Source organism: Dipodomys ordii, unplaced genomic scaffold (genome assembly GCF_000151885.1).
Source record: "Dipodomys ordii isolate 6190 unplaced genomic scaffold, Dord_2.0 Scaffold47, whole genome shotgun sequence".
Classification (NCBI taxonomy): Eukaryota; Metazoa; Chordata; class Mammalia; order Rodentia; family Heteromyidae; genus Dipodomys; species Dipodomys ordii.
In genome coordinates this window covers 5,396,749-5,418,448 of record NW_012267263.1, presented here as the reverse complement: position 1 = coordinate 5,418,448, position 21,700 = coordinate 5,396,749, and the positions used below count along the sequence as shown (strand labels likewise).

The 21,700-nt window shown below is 38.4% G+C and overlaps 1 protein-coding gene across 1 annotated transcript in view; it reads left to right on the top strand.

Moving 5' to 3' along the window:
- The window catches only part of Aff3 (AF4/FMR2 family, member 3), a 436,486-nt gene that overhangs the window by 221,450 nt on the left and 193,336 nt on the right, over positions 1–21,700 (top strand). The window lies entirely within an intron of this gene.

Sequence of the window (21,700 nt, the reverse complement as noted above, 5' to 3'; positions counted from 1 at the left end):
CCTCCCATGCATGAGGTCCTGGGTTTGATTCCTCAGCACCACATAAGCAGAAAAGGCCAGAGGTGGCGTTGTGGCTCAAGCCTTGAGCTGAAGAGCTGAGGAACAGTGCTCAGGCCCAGAGTTCAGGCCCCACGACCAGAACCCCCCCTCAAAAAAAATTTTTTTTTGAGGGACAGTTGCAAACACTACAGGAAAGCTCTGTAGGTTTTTGGTGTCCCCTTCTTTGAATGGAGATCCTCCAGATCCCGAGGAGCTAGGATTACAAACCTGAGCCACCTTACTAGACACCAGAATGCTAACTCCATTCAATTAGGGACATAAGCCATTTTAATAAATGATGCTAGAACAGCAAGGTGTTCACAAGCAAAAAAAAAAAATGCAATCAAACCCTTATATCCTTCTATATATAAAAAGTAAACCAAATAGATAAAAAGCCTAAACTTACAGTCCAAGCTAAAAATAATAAAAAGAAAAGAAAAACCTTAGAAAAAGCCTTAGATATAAATATTCCTAATCTTGGATTAAAGCAATGGATTTCTAACTATTATACCAAAAGCACAAACAACAAAAGTATAGTAAGTTGGATTTCATCATTGCTGAAGGGAGTATAAAATAGTGCAGGGTTCAGGAAAACAGTTGGAAGTTCCTTAAAAAGTTAAAACTTAAGCGTTATCATAGAGCTGGTAATTCCACCCAAAAGAATTTTTAAAATATGTTCACACAAAAACGTGTACATGATGTTCAGAGAAGTATCACCACAGTAGCCAAAAACTTGAAACAACCCAAATGTCTCTCAACTGATGAATAAACAAATATTCATATAATAGAATATTCATCCTTGAATAGGAATAAAGTACTGACTCACGGTGCATTTGGCGTGGATCTTGAAAACACTGTGCTGCATGAAAGAACCTAGACAAAAGGCTCACGTTGTTTGATGCCATTGAAACGAAATGTTCGGAAGAGACAAATCTTGAGACTGAGAGTAGATAGTGATTGCTCTGGAATGGGAAGAGTCTAGAACTGGAGGGGGAAAGGTTTTATTTTGAGGTGGTGCAACTTTTACAGAATGGAATAAGGGTGATAGTGTCAAATGCATTTTTGAAATTTTTAAATGGTGAATTTTATATTGTATGAATCTTATCTCAGTTCTTTAAAAGCTGGTTTATAGTTTCTAGTAAAAATAACACAGTAGAGATTTCATGCTTGGAAAGACCACAAAAAATACAACTGTGGTATATACTTCATTGGAAAGTGGCCACATTCTCCAAGTTGGGCCTCTTACTGAACACAGACTCACATGCACATTTATATGCACAAAGCTCCAAAGGCCTCCTACTCCTTTCTTGCTAATTGTGAAGGAGGAACATTTACACACATTTTAGAAGGAACTTCCCCAAAGAAAGCAAAGTGGGCTTCTGTGTGTAAGGAATTGAGTCTTAGAATTTGTTCAACATCTCCCCCTACCCAAAATCTGTCTAAATTTTAAGGTCTGTATATCATGAATCAACATGTTTTTTATGAAGTTACAATTACAATTAAAAATCATTTAGGATTTTTCACATTGTCACTACCAAAGAGCTAAAGTTAGCCCAGAGTAGGGATCATCATTCATCTAACAACTTTGAGTCAATTCCTTGTGTTTCTTTTATTATTAACTTTTAAGTAGTTGCACAAAGGAGCTGCCATTCAACAAAGCAGCTTATGACTACACTGTGTGTTGTTCAGTGTCACTCCTTTCAACATGCTCACCAGTCCTTTCCAATCCACCCCCTTCTTAGTTTTGTAGGATATAGATTGTATTCTTGATTGTGTTCTCTTCTCCCCTTCATTTGACTTCCCCTCTCCCACCCTTTACAAGTATCTAATTCCTCTTCAATGCTTCTTATTTTCATGAAATTCAAAATGATCCCTAAGGAGGGTTATACTTTGTTAAACGTATTTTCCTCATTATTAAGTACATTCATTTTAAGATGCTGTTGTTTTTTTCATTGTGAAAATTAAACACAAGACCTTATATGGGGCTGGGAAGGTGGCTCAGTGGTAGAGCACTTGCCTTGCATGCCTGAGGCCCTGAGTTCGATTCCTCAGCACCACATAAGCAAAAAGAAGCAAAAAGCCAGAAGTGGCACTATGGCTCAAGTGGTAGAGCACTAGCCTTGAGCCAAAGAGCTGAGGGACAGCACCCAGACCCAGAGTTCAGGCCTCACGACCGGATCTCCCCCCCCCAAAAAAAGACCTTATATACACTAACTAGGCAAGTACTTTATCACTGAGTAGGGCCCCCTGATCAGCACTATTGTAGTTTATGTGACTTGATTAACAAATCCTAACATTATAAGCCTACTGAAATGTTTGAAGAACTGCTTAGGTAGAGATAGCTTTTCTAAGCTCCTGCTCTTTCTATATTAAATGTGTATGCGTGTGTACACATAGGAATGTGTGATACACATAGATACCATCATTAAAAAAAAACCTTTTTGGTAAGTAGGCTCATAGGTACATAGACAGAAATGTCATCTCCCAGCCAGCTTTGGGAATTAGATGAGATCCTGTGGAAGCATATGCATGGATTCTACTGTTGCTTTCTGTGAACCCTGTTCTTCCCATCTCTATCAAGTCTCCACTTTTTGAGGCCCCCTAGTTCTTACTCTTTCTTCAGACCAGTTCTTTAAACAGCTATTTATTTTTAGTTTTGTAAACAACTATTTATTGTACTTTTCTCTGTGCAAGCAACTGTGTAAGGTGCTGGAGACAGCACAGATCTGTAGAAGGTGAGAGCAAAGAAGAAGGAAAAGGAGGAGAATGTGTACTCCAGACAGGCCACACAGATGACAGAAGCAGTAGTCTTTCTGGCTATGGCACTCAAAGGCTACTCTTACCTTCTGGCTCACAGGCCTAAATGAACTAACAAAACTCTCTATTTTATAGTCTGATTTGGAGGAATCAGACTTTACAGACCTTCATGCTGCCTATTTAAGCAGACAGTGCTGAAAATAATTTTCCCAGGTTTGGGGATTTTACTCTTTTTACATGTCATCATGCCCTTTTCTATAATGAGCTCTGCTCTCAAGGCCAGGCCTGGCAGGACACCACTTACTGCCTACAGGCATGGCTTCCATACGGAACCACTGGCAAGTCCATTTGTATCCAGTCAGAGTCTGCTAGGAAATAGCTATCCAAGTCTTCTGGCCCTTCAGATCATTTTCTGGGATGCAAGAAGCGAAGGAATCGAATAGAGAGTCTGCCTGATATTTAAGGTTTAACAGTCCTTACTTAGAATAATTTAAGAAAGTTATGTATGAAGAGCCTAGTGGCTAAACCTCAACATAGCATCCCAGACCAGACAGACATGGATGCTAAGCCTAAACACAGCAACTCAAAGACATAGGGCAGCATCTTTCCTCCTTGAAGAAGAGACTACAAGCCCTAGGGCATAGCAAGCATGCAGTCTGTGGATGCCCAACTGTCTAAGGGTTCATTCAGACCTCTGAATACCCACCCTCTGTAGTTGCACTGTCCAGTGTCAGTTCATTTAAAACACACAGAAGAATTGGTCATTAGGCCTGTAGTGGTTAGATAACACACTTTTGGAAGAATGGGAGCCTTCTCTGTGCAGGAAGAACTGGCTGCTTTATGGCATTTTCCCAGGATGTTCCTGGGAAAGCAGGTGGGAACTTAACACAGGGCCTTGAAAATATTCCTGGCCACTACAGCTCACTCAGTTCTGAGTATCACTACCATTACTACATTTGCACTTACCATGACCAATGGACTATTCTGTTTCTGCATACATGTTTAGATACGTTCTCTCTACCTGCACTACAGTCTTGTTCAGACATAGGTTCATCATTTGTATTTTCTGTGTCCTATGACTCATTTAGCCCAACAGCCTGCACGAATCCAGCTGTCCGTTGACTCTATAGACAGTGATCCTGGTAACAATAGTGGTCTGATACTCCATCTGAGGCAGAGCTGCTATCACATGCCTCAGAGCTGAGCCCTCTCAAATTTTGGCTGGAATGAACAACTGAGCTCCAGATGGAGCCGTTTGTTGTGCAGACAGGAATAATAAAAGATGATTTTAGCAGGTTTTTGTGGTTATACCAGCAGCCCTTTGTCTGAGAGCCCAGAGCCTAGAGCAGGGATGGTAGGAAGAACTCGCTTCCTCCTGCCAGTTCTCTCCCCATTGTAATTAGGAAGTTGGCTCATTTGAAATATAGCTTCACAGGTGTGGTATTCATCCGACAGGTGATTATGTTTTGATTTTTATCATCCCTTGTAAAACAGAATGGGAAAAGAGATTTTAGACCATAAAGCATATTCTATTACAAGTGAGATATTAGTGTTAAAATTCTTCCATGTTGCTAAATATTTACCCAATACAGGGTTTCTACCTTCTGCCAACCTGAAGCGTTTTCTTGGCAATGGTGCCTCATCTGGAACTTTGGAAGTCTTTCTGCATTGCTCCTCTAACTGTGTAAACACAGCCATCTGTCTATACTAGGTAACAGACTGACCTTTATTCTTTTTTTTTAACCTGTTTTTTAATTTCTTGAAGTTTGCCCCAAACAATCCTGCCTTGACTGCTGGTTCTTTGTTCAGAGCCAGAACAGAGAGTCTCAATTATGAGGAACATGTAGTGTGTTCCTTTTTCTCCTGGTGTTACTTGAAACCCCTCTGAGAATTGCATTTCCAGAGATCCCCATGCTTTTCTTCCTCCTGAGTCATGCACTGTTACATTGTTTTATTGTTCTGCTATAGAATCTTGGTATTTTTAAAGCACCAAATTTATTTTAATGTTTATATTTATATGGCACCAAAGTAGCATGTGGTCACAGTGTAAACAGAATTGATCAGTAGGTATTTATTGAGTTCCTTCTATGTGTTAGGCAGTAGATTCGTTTTAGAAAGGAAATATTCATATTTGGGATAGCTTTAATGCATTCAAGGAATCACTTGCAGTCCTTTGTAATGGTCATCCTGAGAAGCTAAATACTGCCTCCCTTCCACTATATATCTAAATGCTGCCTAAGTACTTAAAACATCTCAGCTACAAGATGGTTAAAACATATAACCAATTAATGGGCCTCAGATACATAAATTTTAATGTAGAATCAAGAAATATGAATAAACAAGGCACTATGACACATCCAAAGGCCAACAATGCCAACACTAAGGATAATGAAGAGAAGAAAGCCCAAAGAACTCAAAAGTCTGCAAATAAACAGTTGAATGAAAGGAAGTGGAAAGAGTTGGAAAAATTCATATTAAGTGAAGTCAGCCAGACCCAAAGAGCATAGGCTCCATGATTTCCCTCATTTGTAATAATTAGTATATGTCTAGCATAGTCCTAGCAGAGGATCTCAATAGCTATATATGTATGACCATAAAAAATTATGCATATCGAAATGAACTCCAAGATATGGAAACAATAAGGGTTTTTGTCTCTCTGATTTTGATTTTGTTTCTTAATGTGCTATGTGAAGTTATTTCTTTTTTCTTTTTTTTTTTCCCTTTGATTTATCCCCTGTTGTCACTTTTTTATTTTGGTATCCTGTGTTTTGTATATATGTTTATCTGATTTGAAGAAGGGAAGGGGAATAACAAAATGGTGTGACAGTGAACAAAGGGTGAACGAATACAACAGCAATACTCATGATACACTATTTTGGAAATGAACTTTACAAATTGGGGGGAAGGGAGTCAGGAGGGAGGGAAAGTGGGAGAAAACAAGGGAGGGGGTAACAATGTTAAACAAGAAATGTACTCATTACCTTACTTATGTAACTGTAACTGACATCACCCTTACAATAAAACAAAATAAACTTTAATAATAAAAAAAGAAACAGCAAAGACAAGTAGATAAGAAAAAAAGAAATAAGGAAAACAATGTATGATGTGAAAGAAGAATTTAATCAAGATACAGACATCTCAAAAAGAATCAAACTGAAATTCTAGAAATGCAATCTCTTTAAGTCAAATAAAAAACCCAGTGGAGGGGCTGGCTCACTGGTAGAGCGCTTGATTTGCATGCATGAGGCCCTGGGTTCGATTCCTCAGCACCACATAAGCAAAAAGAAAAAAGCCAGAAGTGGTGCTGCGGCTCAACTGGTAGAGCGCTAGCCTTGAACTGAAGAGCTGAGGGACAGCGCCCAGGCCCAGAGTTCAGGCCCCACGACCGGACCCCCCCCAAAAAAAAACAACCCAGTGGAAAGTCTCACTTAGTAGAATAGGTTGAATTAAAGACAATCTCAGGGCTCAAGAACAAAGTAGATCTATTAGAACACTCAGTCTAATGATGTTGTCATCTCAAGAAATCCTGTGGCCCCTTTTTTCTTGAGATGAGGAGGATATGTAGGAAGATGTGGCACACTGTGCTGGGTCTTAGTCCTAAACAGATCTCCCTAGCTTACTCAGACACTTTAAGGCTTGTCTTTTGGCTCTCTGGATTCAGATTATCTCTTATCTCTGAGATCCTTCACCCCACCACTCTCCTTGTGACTTCTTCCCAAGGAAGAATTCCAGAAACATTTTGACCAAGCATGTTGCAATAAAAGACTCACCACGCCTAACTAGCTAACTGTAACTTTGAATTGACTAGAAATTACATGGATCTCTGTTACAACAGTTCTAAGAATTATCCCCATCACTTTATCCTATATATTAACTACTCATTTCTTCCTTATGTGATTTCTACAGCTTAACAGCTGTAGAGTTTATGTCTCAAAGAACAAATACAAAAACAAAACCATTGGCCAGATGTGATGTCATATATCTGTATTCCCAGCTACTTGGGATGCAAAGGTAGGAAGATCACCATGCAGGACCAGCCTGGGCAAAACTGAGACACACTGTATTAAAAACCACTAAAAATATGCAAAGGATGTGGGGAACTGGGTAAGGTCCTAAGTTCAGTCCCCATGTACTGTAAAAAAATAACATTTCTCTTTAAGTCTTTAACCCACTTTTATTGGGCAGTTGTGTCTTTGAAGATTTGTTGTTGGAGGGATTTAATTTTTTGAGTTCCAGGTATAGTTTAGTTATGAGACCCTTGTCGGTTGTATGGCTAGTAAAGATCTCCCAATCCGTGGGCTTTCTATTGATCTTGCTAGCTATGTCCTTTGCCATGCAGAAGCTCTGCAATTTTATGCAATCCCATTTGTCCAACCTTTCTTTGATTTGTTGTGTTTCTGGGTCTCTATTAAGAAAATTTCGGCCTGCGCCAAGGAGACCTAGGGTTTCTCCTATTCCATCCTGTAATGTTTTCAGAGTGTCTGCTTTGACTCCGAGGTCTTTGATCCATTGGAGTTGATTCTGGTGCAGAGTGATATATAAGGATCTAGCTTTAGTTTTCTATAAGTAGTTAACCAATTTTTCTAGCACCATTTACTGAAGAGGCTGTCTTTCTTCCATTCTATTTTTTTAGCTCCCTTATCGAAGATTAGATGACTATATAGATCTTTAGGTTCATTTCTGGGTTTTCAATTCTATTCCATTGGTCCTGAAGTCTGATCCTGTGCAAGTAACAAGCTGTTTTGATCACTATGGCTTTGTAGTAGAGTTTGAAATTTGGTACTGATATTCCTCCAGCACTGTGGCCAATAGACACATGAAGAAATGCTCAACCTAGCTCCCCTATGACCCAGCAATCCCACTTTTGGGCATTTACCCAGGTGTTCACAAACAAGACCACACTAAAGCTACCAGCACAACTATGTTTATTGCAGCTTATTTACCATAGCTAAGATATGGAACCAACCCAGATGCCCCTCAGTAGATGAATGGATCAAGAAAATGTGGTATATGTACACAATGGAATTCTATGCCTCCATCAGAAAGAATGACATTGCCCCATTTGTTAGGAAATGGAAAGACTTGGAAAAAATTATATTAAGTGAAGTAAGCCAAGCCCAAAGAAACATAGGTCCCATGGTTTCCCTTATTTGCAGTAACTAGTATATGTCTGAGTCAAGCAGAAAAGTTGATTTTAGGGAAATGAACCCTAAGATATGTATTCAAATTTTTTTTCTTTCATGCAATTGTTTCTAACATATTTATAAAATGATTTCTTTGTTTCTTTGTACGTCCCTCCCCCACGGTATAACCCCTGTTTTCACTTTATTTGATGTTTTCACTTAATTTGTCTAGGGGAAGGGGAAAAACAAATCGTTTAAATAGGGATACAGGTGAAACCATTGCAACAATGAGATGTACAAGTCATTATGTCGAAAAATGAACTTTACAACTTTTGGGGGGCGACCGAATGGTGGGGGCGAAGGTGTGTGTGGGAAGGGATGGGAAGGGGAAACAAAGGAGGAGGCAACAATGTTTGATAAGAAATGTGCTCATTATCTTGTCCATGTAATTGTCACCCCTCTTTACGGTATTTTCACAATAAAAAAATTAAAAAGGGAAAAAAAAGAAAATGAAAAGTCAAGCCACAGACTTGCTGGCACTGTTGCCAAGAGAAATTTCTTAATGAAAGACTTGTCTCTGAAAGGAAGATAGTGGAAAAATCAACACCAATAAATCTAACAACTCAATAAAAGTAAAAAAAATTTTCTGTATGCAACTCAGTAATATAAAATAAATTTAGTGAGTTTCTAGGGTTGTACAACCACTTTGTCACCCTAACAAGATCCTTCATGGTGTATGTGAGTGTGTATGTGTCTATGTGTGTGTGTGTGTGTGTGTGTGTGTGTGTTGCTTTTGTTAATAGTTCTGTATTTTATTCTGTTTTGTTTCCTATCTATGAATAGCCTAAAAACAAGAATCAAATCTTTGGTTAAAGTTTCATCCCTAAATCCTCAAGAAATAATCTCACATATACAGGCCTAATGATTCAACTCAAATATTACTATCCTGGCCTGTTTAAGCTTTAATTACAACAAATGTTTGTAGCAATCATTTTCCACTGACTCTTTCATCCAGGGAGACTCTGGGCTAAACACCTGCAAAACTGTCCTACTGACTTGGGGCAAAGCTGTAGGGCATAATGGCAATCTTATAAGCTCTTCAGAACCCTATGCCAGCTCTTAGGAAGAGGATATATCCTGCTTACTCTTAACTTTCTCTTTTGAAGCACATGGGCTTTAGTGCATTGGGAGTTGGGAAAGCAAATTATTGCTTAATAAGCACACTTTTATTATACCTTCTATTTGACTATGAATAATTAACCAGTTAAATATTAAATAATTAACAGAGCAAAATAGATTAAAAACAAGCTCATAAATGTCTTCTATATTTATCCTCTCCCTCCAAAGCCAAAAACTTCCAACCATAATTATAAAGTTAGTATTATAGTGGTAATTACTATTTCTTGACTACCTACTATGTACTAGATATGCTAGATATTTTATCACCTACCAAAATATGATTATTAATATAAGTTTACAAGTGGGAACATAAATGATTGATAAAATAAAATTGACCAGGGTTATTCTGCTGATTATGGTAGAGCCAATGTCTAGAACACAAGCTCCAAGCCTTTTCTGCCCCACTATTCTTCTTATCTGTGATGGACATGGGGTTTTCGCAAACGCATTGCAGATTGTCTGTGGAAAGAAGTACAGAAATAGGTTACATAGAAAACAGGATAAAGATGTGATTATCATCCTCTTTTTTACTGAACTTCAATCCCATGATTTTCCTGTCTTTTTCAAGGAATGCCATTCGTTCCTTTAACTGCATATGAAAGATCAGTTTGATAATTGCAAACTGGTCAGTTCACAAATTAATTGTTAGTTATTAGTCTGTTCAGAAGGCTAATTTCTTAGTGTTTATGCTATCACTAAAAGGTATCTTGTGAGTCAGAAAGAAGATGATAATGTCACAATTAATTACATGACTTCTCTTGTGAGCTGGTCACAAATCTCACTTCTATGAACCCAAACTTCATGTAATTTGTCTCACAAATGACACAGGATAGTATCAGCATAATGACAAAGTATAGTACTGGCTCAGATGCAGAATATGAGAAATCCTCTCTGTGTTCTTCAAATGTTTTATCATTTTAATTAAAAGAAATTTAAAACTATACCAGTTACTACCTCTCATCAGGAGCACAAAATTGTAAGAGAGCCAGAAGGCGAGTGATTGCCACAGGACCCTATGGAGAAATTGTCATCACCTGTGTTTCACCAGTCATTCAGCTCCTGCATCTGGGCTCTACACAACCAACCCATCTGCTTTAAGTTCTGAGAACTCTATATAAATTATGCTAATTTAACATTTTAACAACATGTTAATTCTATAAACAGTCCCCAGACTGAAGATCCAGAATTATAGTGTGTTTTATACATAAGTGATAAAATGAACATTGAAAGCCAGGTGAATTGAAAAATAAATTTTAGAAATGTATGGATTTTGCCAAGCTTCCAACTAAATGAAACAAATATGCACTTGATACACAAAACAAGGGAATAAGGAGAGAGGGCTCTCCTATGTTGCTACCCCAAACGGGAAAATGGAAAAGAGCAGACAAGAAAGCTGAGAAGTCCAAAATGAAGTGCTTGAGCATGAAAATAAAAATTCAGAGCAGGTGTGTCTTAACTTTCTTCATTGTTCTAACATTCTTGGTGGAAAGTCCAGTGTTCCTCGAAATAGCTGAAGTGAAGGAGGTGACAGTTGGGCCTCCCAAGGCATGGGATTAATGTCTTTACAAGTTGGACTTAATGTAATAAGAAGGAAATAAAGAAAGGCCACACACTATGTAGCCTCAGCTTTTCACTGAGTGGGAGTCTGAAAAACCAAGGAACAAGTGTGACTGCAGGCCTCAGGTGCCCTCTGTGTTTCCAGTTTGAAGGCCTTTTGTGTTTTGTGTTTGTCCATCTATAAAAGCTGAATTGATTGTAGCTTCTCAACATGATCCCATTGATCTCTACCTCATTTTATCCCTGATGATTGTCGTCACAGAGGGCACAGGCCCTGGCAATGCAAGGAATGTCAGTGTACTAGGCTGAGATCTCCCCATCCAGTGAAATTTGTCCAGGAAATACAGGTAGTTCCCACCTCCCATATCTGTGCGTTCCACACTCATGGATCTAACTAAGCATATTTTTTAAATTAGATTTTTTTTCCTAATTCATTAAGCAGCAGCAAAAGAATTATTACAAATAGCATTTATATTGCATATATTATATTGTACTGTATATCACTTAAAGATTATTTAAGCCCCAATATTTGAAAAACTATATAAAGAGATAAAATGGGCAATTTGAGAAATTGATATTGACAGATTCTTTCCACATAGAGTTTCTATTTTGGGACTTAGCAACTGTTACAATTAAAGCATTCTCAGTTAGTTGTAAATGATAAGAAAAATGATTTGAAGTGTGTAGAGTCTTTGCAAACACAATATCATTTTATATATGGGACCCTGAAGGCCCTGGAATCAATCCCACGTGAAAACTGAGGGATGATCCATCCATTCATCTACTGGGGGATATCTGAGTTGGTTCCATATCTTAGCTCTGGTAAATAATACAGCAGTGAACATGGTTGTGCTGGTAGCTTTAGTATGGCCTTGTTTGTGGTCAGTTGGGTAAATGCCCAGGAATGGGATTGCTGGGTCATAGGGGAGCTCTATGTTTAGTCTTTTGAGGAACCTCCATACTGCTATCCAGAGTGGTTGAACAAGTTTACACTCCCACCAACAATGTAGTAGTGTTCCCTTTTGGCCACATCCTTGCCAGCATCTCTTATTAGTTTTCTTGATAATGGACATTCTGACTGGGGTGAGGTGGATTCTTAATGTTATTTTGATTTGCATTTCTTTTGTGGCCAGAGATTTTGAATGTTTCTTTGTGTGTCTGTTGGCCATTCTTATTTCCTCTTCAGAGAAGTCTCTTTTTAATTCTTTAGCCCTCTCGTTAAATGGGGTGGTTGTTTCCTTGAGAATTTGCTTTGGGGAGGTTTAATTTTTGAGCTCTAAGTATATTTTAGGTATGAGGCCCTTTTCTGTTGTATAGCTAGTGATCTTCTCCCAATCTATGGGCTTTCTGTTTATCTTGCTAGCTATGCCCTTTACCATGCAGGAGCTCTGCAGTTTAATACAGTCCCATTTATCCAAACTTTTTTTGATTTTTTTTTGGGTTTCTGGGTCTTTATTAAGAAAATTTCACCCTGTGCCAAGGAGCCTTAGTGTTTCCTCTATTCCTTCCTGCAGTATTTTCAGGGCATCTAATCTTACATTGAGGTCTTTGATCCATTTGAAATTGATTTTGGTGCAAGGTGATATATACGGATCCAATTTCAATTTTCTACATGTATATAGCCAATTCTTCCCAGCACCATTTGTTGAAGAGCTGTCTTTCTTCCATCTTGTTTTTCTTTTTTCGTCTCCCTTATCAAATGTTAGGTAGACATAGGTCTGTGGGTTCATTCCTGGGTCTTCAGTTATATCCCATTGGTCATCAAGCCTGTTCTTGTGCCAGTACCAAGCTGTTTTTATAACTACAGCTTTGTGATAGAGTTTGAAGTTTGATATTGATATTCCTCCAGCACTGTTCTTCCTGCTAAGAATTGATTTTGCTGTTTGGGGGTCTTCTGTGATTCCATATGAATTTTTGATTGCTTCTATTTTATAAAGAATTGTGGTGGGGTATCGATGGGTATTGCATTGAATTTGTAGATGACTTTGGGTAATATTGCCATTTTCATGATATTAATCCTCCCAATCCAGGAGCATGGGAATAGACCAAGAAAATATGGTATATGTACACAATAGAGTTCTATCCTTCAATCAAAAAGTGACATTGCCCCATTCATAAGGAAATAGAAAGACCTGGAAAAAATTATACCAAGCTAAGCAAGCCCAAAGAAATGTAGGTTGCATGGTTTCCCTAATTGGTAATAACTAGAATATCTCTATGATATTCTTAGCAGAGGATCCCAATAGCCTAATCACTAGGTGCATATGACCAAAGATAATGAAATGTATCTAAATGAACTCCAAGAATTGGAAACAAGAGGTTTTTATTATGTACTGTTGCAGTTATTTTTATTTTTTGTTTCAGTTTTCTGTGCTTTTTGTCTTGTACATAAGTTTATCTGATCTGCAAAGGGAAAGTGAATCACAGAAACAGCAGGACAAAGAATGAACTAATGCAACAATGATACTCACTAGACATTATGTTGGGAATGAACTTTACAACTTGAGGGGGGAGTGGAGCAGGGAAAACTGGAGAAAATGAGGGAGGGGGTAACAGGTTCAAAAAGAAATGTACCTTACCTTATGTAACTGTAACCCTGTGCTCATCACCTTTAGAAAAAATAATTTTAAAAAGTCAATCCCAAAATTAAATGACGTAATTTGAAGGTAAGGATGGGAGGAGGGAAAGTGGAAAAGAACGATGGAAGGAGTAACATTGATCAAGATGCATTGTCTCATAACCTGATTTATGGAATTGTAGCTTCCTTGTACAATTACTTAATAAAATTAGATTAATAGGTCCCATGGTTTCCCTTATTTGCACTAACTAGTACATGTTTAGGACAAGCAGAAAAGGCCAAAAGCTATGTACATATGACCATATAAGATGATGTTAAGCGAAATGAACCCCAAGATAGGGACACAAATATCTTTTTTCTTCCTTGCTATTGTTTCTAATGCATTTATAATGTACCATGTGATTTTTTTGTTTCTTTGTATGTTCCTCCCCCATGGTATAACCCCCGTTTTCACTGTATTTGATGTCTGTCTCTGTATATACACTTCTCTAATTCGGGGAAGGGAAGGGAGAAAACAAAATGCTTAAATAAGGTTACAGGTTGACCCATTGTAACAATGAGATGTACAAGACACTATGTTGAAAATGAACTTTACAACTTCGGGCTGGGGATGGGGGGGGTGGCGAGTAGTTGTGGAGGTGGGAGGGAAGGCAGAGTAGAGGGAAAACAAAGGAGGAGGCAACGATGCTCAATAGGAAATGTACTCATGACCTTGCTCATGTAACTGTAACCCCTTTGCACAGCATTTTTACAATAAAAAATGTTCAAAAATTAGATTAAAAAGTCTAAAACAAACTGATGGATGAGTGTACAGCTCCTGGGACTCATCTACTTGTCTTACATTGGCCTGATTCCTCATGGTGATTTTTTTTTTCCTAAACACAGTGTTAGTAGTCCTACTGGTTATTTGCTCAGTTGTATTCATGTTCAAATCAGTTGCAGTTTTGTTTCTTGGTGTTATACCAGCCTAAGCAATAGGATGAAAACAAAAGTTTTCAAAGTACTTTTATTTTTTGCCAGCAGGTACTATTTTTCCAAAAACCTTCTATGACTAGTTGCCACCAAAACCAATAATTATTATGACTTGTATTTTTGTCAGTCTGTGAAACCTGAGTTGAATACTGTTTCTCAAACTGATTCCACTGATCCTCCACTTTTTTTTTTAATCCCTGATGGTGAACATCATGGAGGGGCTCAGCAGTCCTAACACTGTACTGTATTTTTTATTTTCATACCCTAGGTCCTTCTGCTGCATTGCCCAAAAGCAAGACTGTTATTAGGTGTTCATTGGTTGAAAGGCCAGATTAGAGGTTTAGGTTGTTTTGAGTAGTGTACCCAGCCTTCCCATTTGATCCTAGAATTCCTGTCTGAGGCCCAGTGTGGTACCTTCCCCAGGAATGGTTTAAAGAGCAGGACATGCTCTTCAGTTCCATTAGGAAGGACTATTTCTCTCTGCTATTCTTAATCCCAGGTGGGTGCTGGGCCCGTAGGCCAGCCTAGGAAGGGTTGTCTCCTTCCCCAGATGGCAGTGCTCCTGTGAGCTACTGGGCATTTGGAGGATTGACAGGGTAACAAAATTACCATATTGTGTTAGTAGTGGCAATTTTTGGGTAAGATTGTGGTAACAGGAATAATAAGTGTGAAAGAACTAAAAAGCCAAGTGATTGTTCTGGTTCAGAAACTGAAAACAAAGCCCTGCTCTAATCTACAGTGGCATTTTACCTTTTATTCTGAATGGCAAGATTAATCCAGTATCTTATTTCGGAAAACATTTATTTCTGAGTGCAAGGAGTTTGGGAGTGAAGAACAATCCGTTGTCAGGCTCTTCAGCAGACCTCCCTGTGGGCGGAGGTGCTGAGCCATGTTTAGAGGAACAAGAAATCACTTAGCTTCTCTAACTAAAGCTCAGAAATAAATTTTATTCCTCATTTTAGAGGTTCAGTTTCGTGTTAATCAGTGCTATATTTTATGAGTGCTTAAATTAAGTAAAGGAAGCTATTCTATTTTTCTCTGGATTATTTTATTTAATCTTTGTGATTGGACCATGGAATAGTTTATATTTCCATTTCCATGGTCCTAGACACCAAAGCTGAAATCCAATTGATTCTGAAGTCCCAAACTTAGAATTACTGCATGTACTGAGTATATAGCTTACCTAAACTCACCGAGCCACGCAAAATCCAGAAAAGACAGTGTCTGTCCTTATAATAATAAATCTTAGAAAGTCATTGTACCCTGTAAACTGTGTTTTATTTTATGTACACATAGAACAACATAGTTCACATTTGAAATACATGACAAATATGTTTAAATAGTCCATATATATAATTTTTATATTTTTGGAAATTCTTCGCACCTGAATGTTTTAAGCAATTATATCACCTTTACTATTCATAGGATTTATTACATGGAAAAATCACAAGGAAATGCTTAGATAGAATTAAATATTAACAACCAAGTTTGCATACAGGTACAGATACTCAGTTTAATCAACAAGCATGTATTGAACACTTAGTATGTAAGATGCTCCAGTGTAGCCAAATATAAGTACATATACTCTTCTCCAAAGGAATTTATAGTCCTTCTTTAAGGGATTATGTTTAATAAATCTGAAGTTATTAAAATATTATTAGGGCTAGATGTCATTGGCTCATGCCTGTAAGCCTAGCTACTTAGGAGGCTGAGATCTCAGGATGGAGGTTTGAAGCCAGCATGGGTAGGAAAGTCCATGAAACTCTTAGCTCCAAGTAACCACTGAAAAGCTGAAAATGGAGCTGTGCTCAAGTGGCAGAGCTTCAGCCTCAGGCAAAAAGCTCAGGGCACTTAGGCACTGAGTTCAAGCTTCAGAAAAAGTATTAAATTTAAGAAAAGAAAGGGAAAGAAGGAAGGGAGGGGAGAAGGGAAAGCAAAGAAAGAAGGGAGGAAGGAGAAGGAGGAGGGGAAGGGGAAGGAGAAGGAAACGGAGAAGAGGAAGAATTATTAGGATTCTTATTTGGGGGTTGTGTTTTGTAAACATGAATGATCTATAAAAAAGACTATTAAGTATCCTAAGAATAATTTTTGTACATTTTTATTGTAAAAATACTGTACAGAGGGGTTACAGTTACATGAGCAAGGTAATAAGTACATTTCCGATTGAGCATTGTTGCCTCGTCCTTCATTTTCCCTCTACCTTCCCTTCCTTCCCAACTCCACAACTAACCTCCCCCAAAGAATAATTTTTATTCATCATGGAAAGGTAACCAGAAGATAGAGAAATCGTTGGGTATAAGTAAAGATGTGTTCTTATAAAGCCATAGCACAAAACAGAATGTGCAAGTTATTATGAAAGAGGGAAAAACGTAAGTGGTTTGGAGGAGCTTGAGAAGGACTCTCACATCATACTATAATGAAAAGAAATAGCCTCAAGACATAAGTGATATTTGAAATGAGCTTGTAAGAAGTAGAAGAAAGTAAGAAAGTAGAAGCATGTAGGGTGGGAGGAAGATACTCCACACAAGAGGTACAGTGTAGCAAAAGCAGACACCAACTTTTCATGCAGGTGAATATTACAGAGCCATAAAAAGGCATGAATATAGGGACCTTAGTGTAGATTTCACATCCTAGGGTAATATCTTTGAGGGAAAATGCGGTGGAGTGGAGATGCATGGCCTCACTCCAGCATGACATTTATGAGTGTAATGACCTGACATAAATCAATTAATCTTTCTGAGCTCTAAGTGCCTTGCTTCTAATATGGATATAATTACTGTAAAGGGTTGGCATAAATTTGCATAGAACTGTCCTAAAACCATAAAGCTTAACTACAGGCAACTATATCATTATTACTGTCATCATTGTTACGTATGTAAGAATGGTATATGAAGATTTCAGAGTGGTGGAGCCTTTTGGTTAATTCTGCATTTCAGGAAAACTCAGTTGACAGCAATGTGGAAGACAGGCTATAACTTCAGTGAATCAGGAAGCTACTAAGCAGGTTGAAAATAATGATGGTGTGTTAGAATGGTAATTCAGGTAATAAAGTAAGGAGAAACATTGCAGAGATGCTGTTCAACTTGACATTCATTCCAAAAATGTCCTGAACACACACTCTGTTCCGGGCTCCACATTAGGGATTAGGGCCACCAGACAAGCTATGTAGTATCCAGCCTTAAGGAGTTCCTCACAGATTAGGGGGACAGGATCCTCAAAGATATCCCCTATCTATATGGAGTAATGTAACACAAAGGAAGGTTGGATGCAAATCCTGGCTTGACCTACAAAGGCATCTTAGCAAAGGAGGAATGAAACTGGGTCTTCACGGATGGATGGACAGCCCAAAAGACAAGAAGCTGGGTGAGGCTACTCACACATGTAGAGCTTAGTGCTTTCAGGGAATTGGCTTGGGAGAGCAGTGAGATGAGATAGGCCTTGACTAGCAACAAAAAGGTCTTATTACCATTGGAGAACCACCCAACTGCAGATGGACCTAAGCACACCATTTAACCTCTTAGTGACTTGGTCCCTACAGTGAATAAAACTAATAAGCTGTCACTTTTAGAGTTTTTTAGGAAATCATGTTAAATAAATTATGTTAAGTAAATTAAATTATGTAAAACATTTTGTATTGTAAGTGCTTAATAAAATGTGAGTTACTATTTTACTTGTGGGTAGGAAAAGAGTGATGAAGGAAGACTCTAAGATGCTACCAGGGATTCTGATTTAAAGATTTAATATGCACAAGGTTGGTACATTTAACCAGAATCTTAAAAAGGAAAGTTTTGCTGAGAATAGATTATCATCTTTAAATATAATGTATTCCGATTAACTTTGGAACATCGAGTTTAAAGGCACAATAGACATCTAAAGTGGTGTACACTTGGCATTACCCCCAGCCTAGAAGATTGTTAACAGTGATGTGTGTAGATGAACACTAGTGGCAAGGCTGAAAAAAAATTTCAAGGAACTTTGAGAGTGAAGGAAGAAGTTTTGACAAAAGAATGGAGGCTAGGCACAGTGGCTTATTCCTGTAATCCTAGCTACTCAGGATCTAGAGACCAAGACAATCATGGTTTCAGGCCAGCCTGAGCTAAAACATCCACAAGATGCCATCCCAACCAACGAAAAGCAAAGTGCCATAGTGGTGTATGCCTGTTCTTTCAGTACAAAATACCCAGTAAGTAGAAGTCATCCTGGCACATTTCCTAGATGGCTGGACAACAGGAATACACCATCATAGCCAGCTTTTCATTGAGTTAGGGTCTCACAAACTTTTTTGTGCTCCAAGCTGCTGTCTTCCCAATATTATCTCCCCAATAGCTGAGATTACAGTTTATGCTCAACCATTTTATTATTCTTAAACTTTAGGTACATACAACAATATATGGATATTATATAGAATTAGTAATAAAACATTTTTAGGGATGAGTCAAGAAAAGAGAGTTGATGAAGATGTCAAAACAGCAAATATAAAGGATTCTTTGGGAAAGAAGTGTATTATCTTCAAATAGATTTATTGAAAAGCTAGAGCTGGGGTACAGTTTCAGGGAGGGTCTAAGGCCTCCAACTTCTTATGAGATGAAGTCAGTGAAGAAGTAAAGGTGGACATTAAAAAGATACTAATGGGGAACTGATAGCTGTATACCCCAAGACAGAGGAGCAGGAGAGATGGAAGCTATAGCTAGGAATCAACCTGTGCTCAGCTCCTGTAGTCAGGCTGGAGGGAAAGAAGGGAAATAGGCATGAATACCAACAGATTTGTCCTTACGGACACTGAAACTTAAGAGCGTTTATCTTTTTTCAGTGAAAAGGGAGAAAAGCCAGGTGCCTTTGGCTCACCCCTGTAAGCATACCTACTCAGAAGGCTGGGATCTGAGGATTGTGGTTTAAAGCCAGCCCAGGTTGGAAAGTCTGTGAGGCTCTTTCCTCCAACTACACCCCAAAAGAAAAAACAAATGGAACTGTGACTCAAGTGGTAGAGCACTAGTTCAATCCCTGGGACTGGCACCAAAAAAAAATAAGAAGAAAGAAAAGAAGAAGTAAGTCCACCAGTTGTGAAAGAGGACAAAACTGAGGCTCCAGGAGTGTCACCAAACATAGGAATGGTATCTGGGGAACTCGAAAGAGGGAACAGGAGACAGGTCAGAAATAAATGAAGGATTACCATCTCTTATGAAGGACCCATATGAGCCAGTGTCTCAAACCAGCATCACTGCCGTGGTGTGTTGCAGCCCAAGTATAGGATCAGAGAAGACAGAATGATGGCTTGATCCCAAATTGGAAATTTTAGGAGAATTTTTTTTAGTGGACCTAACAATGATTCCTACCATGTGGAGACAGTCTTCAACAAGCCACCTAAGATGTCTGTTAGGTGTTCAGGTTGAGTTCAAAGATCAGGAGAACACCATTTCTACCCTTAAAGTAGAAAGCTTAGCACTTTCTGGAAGCTTGTTTTCTATTTTTCCTCTTGGATAAACTGTGCATGAAACAAATATTAACTTGAAAATATCAGTTAAAGAAAGTCACCAGTATACAAAATGTGCCTTTGAACATACTATTATTTATTTATGTATTTATGAACTTTCTCTTCTCATTTATTGCTATAGGACACTGGAAATAGTTCATCTTTTTTGTTTTATAGCAGTTAAACACAAACTGAACATATATAGGCATGCTGATATATAAAAAGAAAGCATAAGATAATTTGCACAAGATTAACATGGACATGCTGGAGGCTGTATTGCAAGTCTGATGTTTAATCAAGTAATTAGTTTGTATTTGTCTGGTTTGTTCCCTGAGGATCACACAGTCTAAATTATTTAAGACAGAGAATGACTGGAAAGGAAGGAAGCTACTGAGTGGCTGATTAAGAGTAGGATGGCCTTAGGGACACATCGAACAGTCCACAGGGAGGAAAAGAAAAATCAGTTCAAGTGTGTGCAATCAATGACTCAACTTCCTCTACAAAAGATTTGCCACTTACAACAACTACACATTCTAGCCAGTAATTTAAATAAAAGATAAGAATTAGATGCCTTGTGGGGGAGAAGGGAGGAATGGCACTATGGGAAAGCCAAATTATAGGAAGGGACAAGGTTAGGGGCTGAAGGAAACCCATGTGTATCTTAACTGGGTGGCAACAACCAAGGTAAGGTCTGACTACTTCCTCCACAAGCAGCCCACCATTTGAGAATGATGACCAGAACCTTAATTCCATGAACTAAGTCAGATGTCACTCTGGGGGCACACCTGACAGTCCTTCTTATTAACGGCAGGTACAGTGAGACTTTTGAAGATACTTAGGGAGCAAGAGGTAGGATGAAAAGGAGACATAAAGGGTCTCCTTTGCTTTCCAGAGAAACCTGTGGTGACTGCAGACTGGAGAAGGACACTTTGAAAGCATATTTGCTTTACCTTCCTACTGCCTGTGGCATTTGTGTTACAGTGTTACAAGGGAGAGAGATGTTACAGGTCTGGATAGTGTTCAAACACACCTCCTTTCAGCTATCTATGTGGCTACTAGCTCATCTGAGGTCTTGGGAGGAGAGTTACCCAAGGAAAGAAAGCATGTGGCTAACTTATAATATCCCAAATCTAGCAGAATTCCTGGTCAACTTCTCACCCACCCACCAAAAGGTGAGGAAACATCCTCCCTCAAGAGAGGGAGATGGGATGAGATTGAGAGGGATGTCTCAATTTTCGTAAAATGTATCAAGTATGGCTTCTGTGCTTGCTTAGGTTTGGAAGTGTAAGCAAACCAAAAACAGAGGGTGAGGACCTATCTGTCTGTCTATTTCATATTGACTTCCTGGTCACTAGAAATCACTTTAATCCTAGAAACAGTTATTGATGGCAATGTTTTTTTCCAGAAGAGGGGGCTGAGGATGAATACCACACATGAGTAAAACAGCCCCCTCTCTATATTATGGTTTAGTGACAGTGTCTATCAAAAAGTACATGACAAATTATTGCTTCTGGGGCTCAAGTTTGTTGTTAATACTTCCCACTAAAATGACATCATTCTTTCTTTATTGTCTGTGGTTGTTTTTTCACTGCACCATTTTTAGGAAGACCAGTGTGGGGGTGGAACTTCGTGGGAATTTACTCTTTATCTCCAATAGTATAAATGGCTACTGTAATAAAGACACCTAAAATTAAAAACACACTTGTATGTTCCTTCAGAGACATCATGTGAATGTTGTAGAATAAGTCTACAGCCCTCCTTTTTATGGCATTTTCCATAGAACCTATACTATTGGGCTGTCTCTTTATTAGGGAACTTTAAATGAAATGAAAATGGGAATATAAGACTTTCCTAACATATAGAATGGCCAAGGAACTGAGAATTGATCACATTAGGAAAACAAATCACGAAAATGGGATTCACATCCCTTAACACATATCTCTTAATACCCTATTCACTCGTGTCCTTCTCACGCCTTATCATGACATCTGAACGGCTGCTCTACATGCTCCTGATTTCATACTC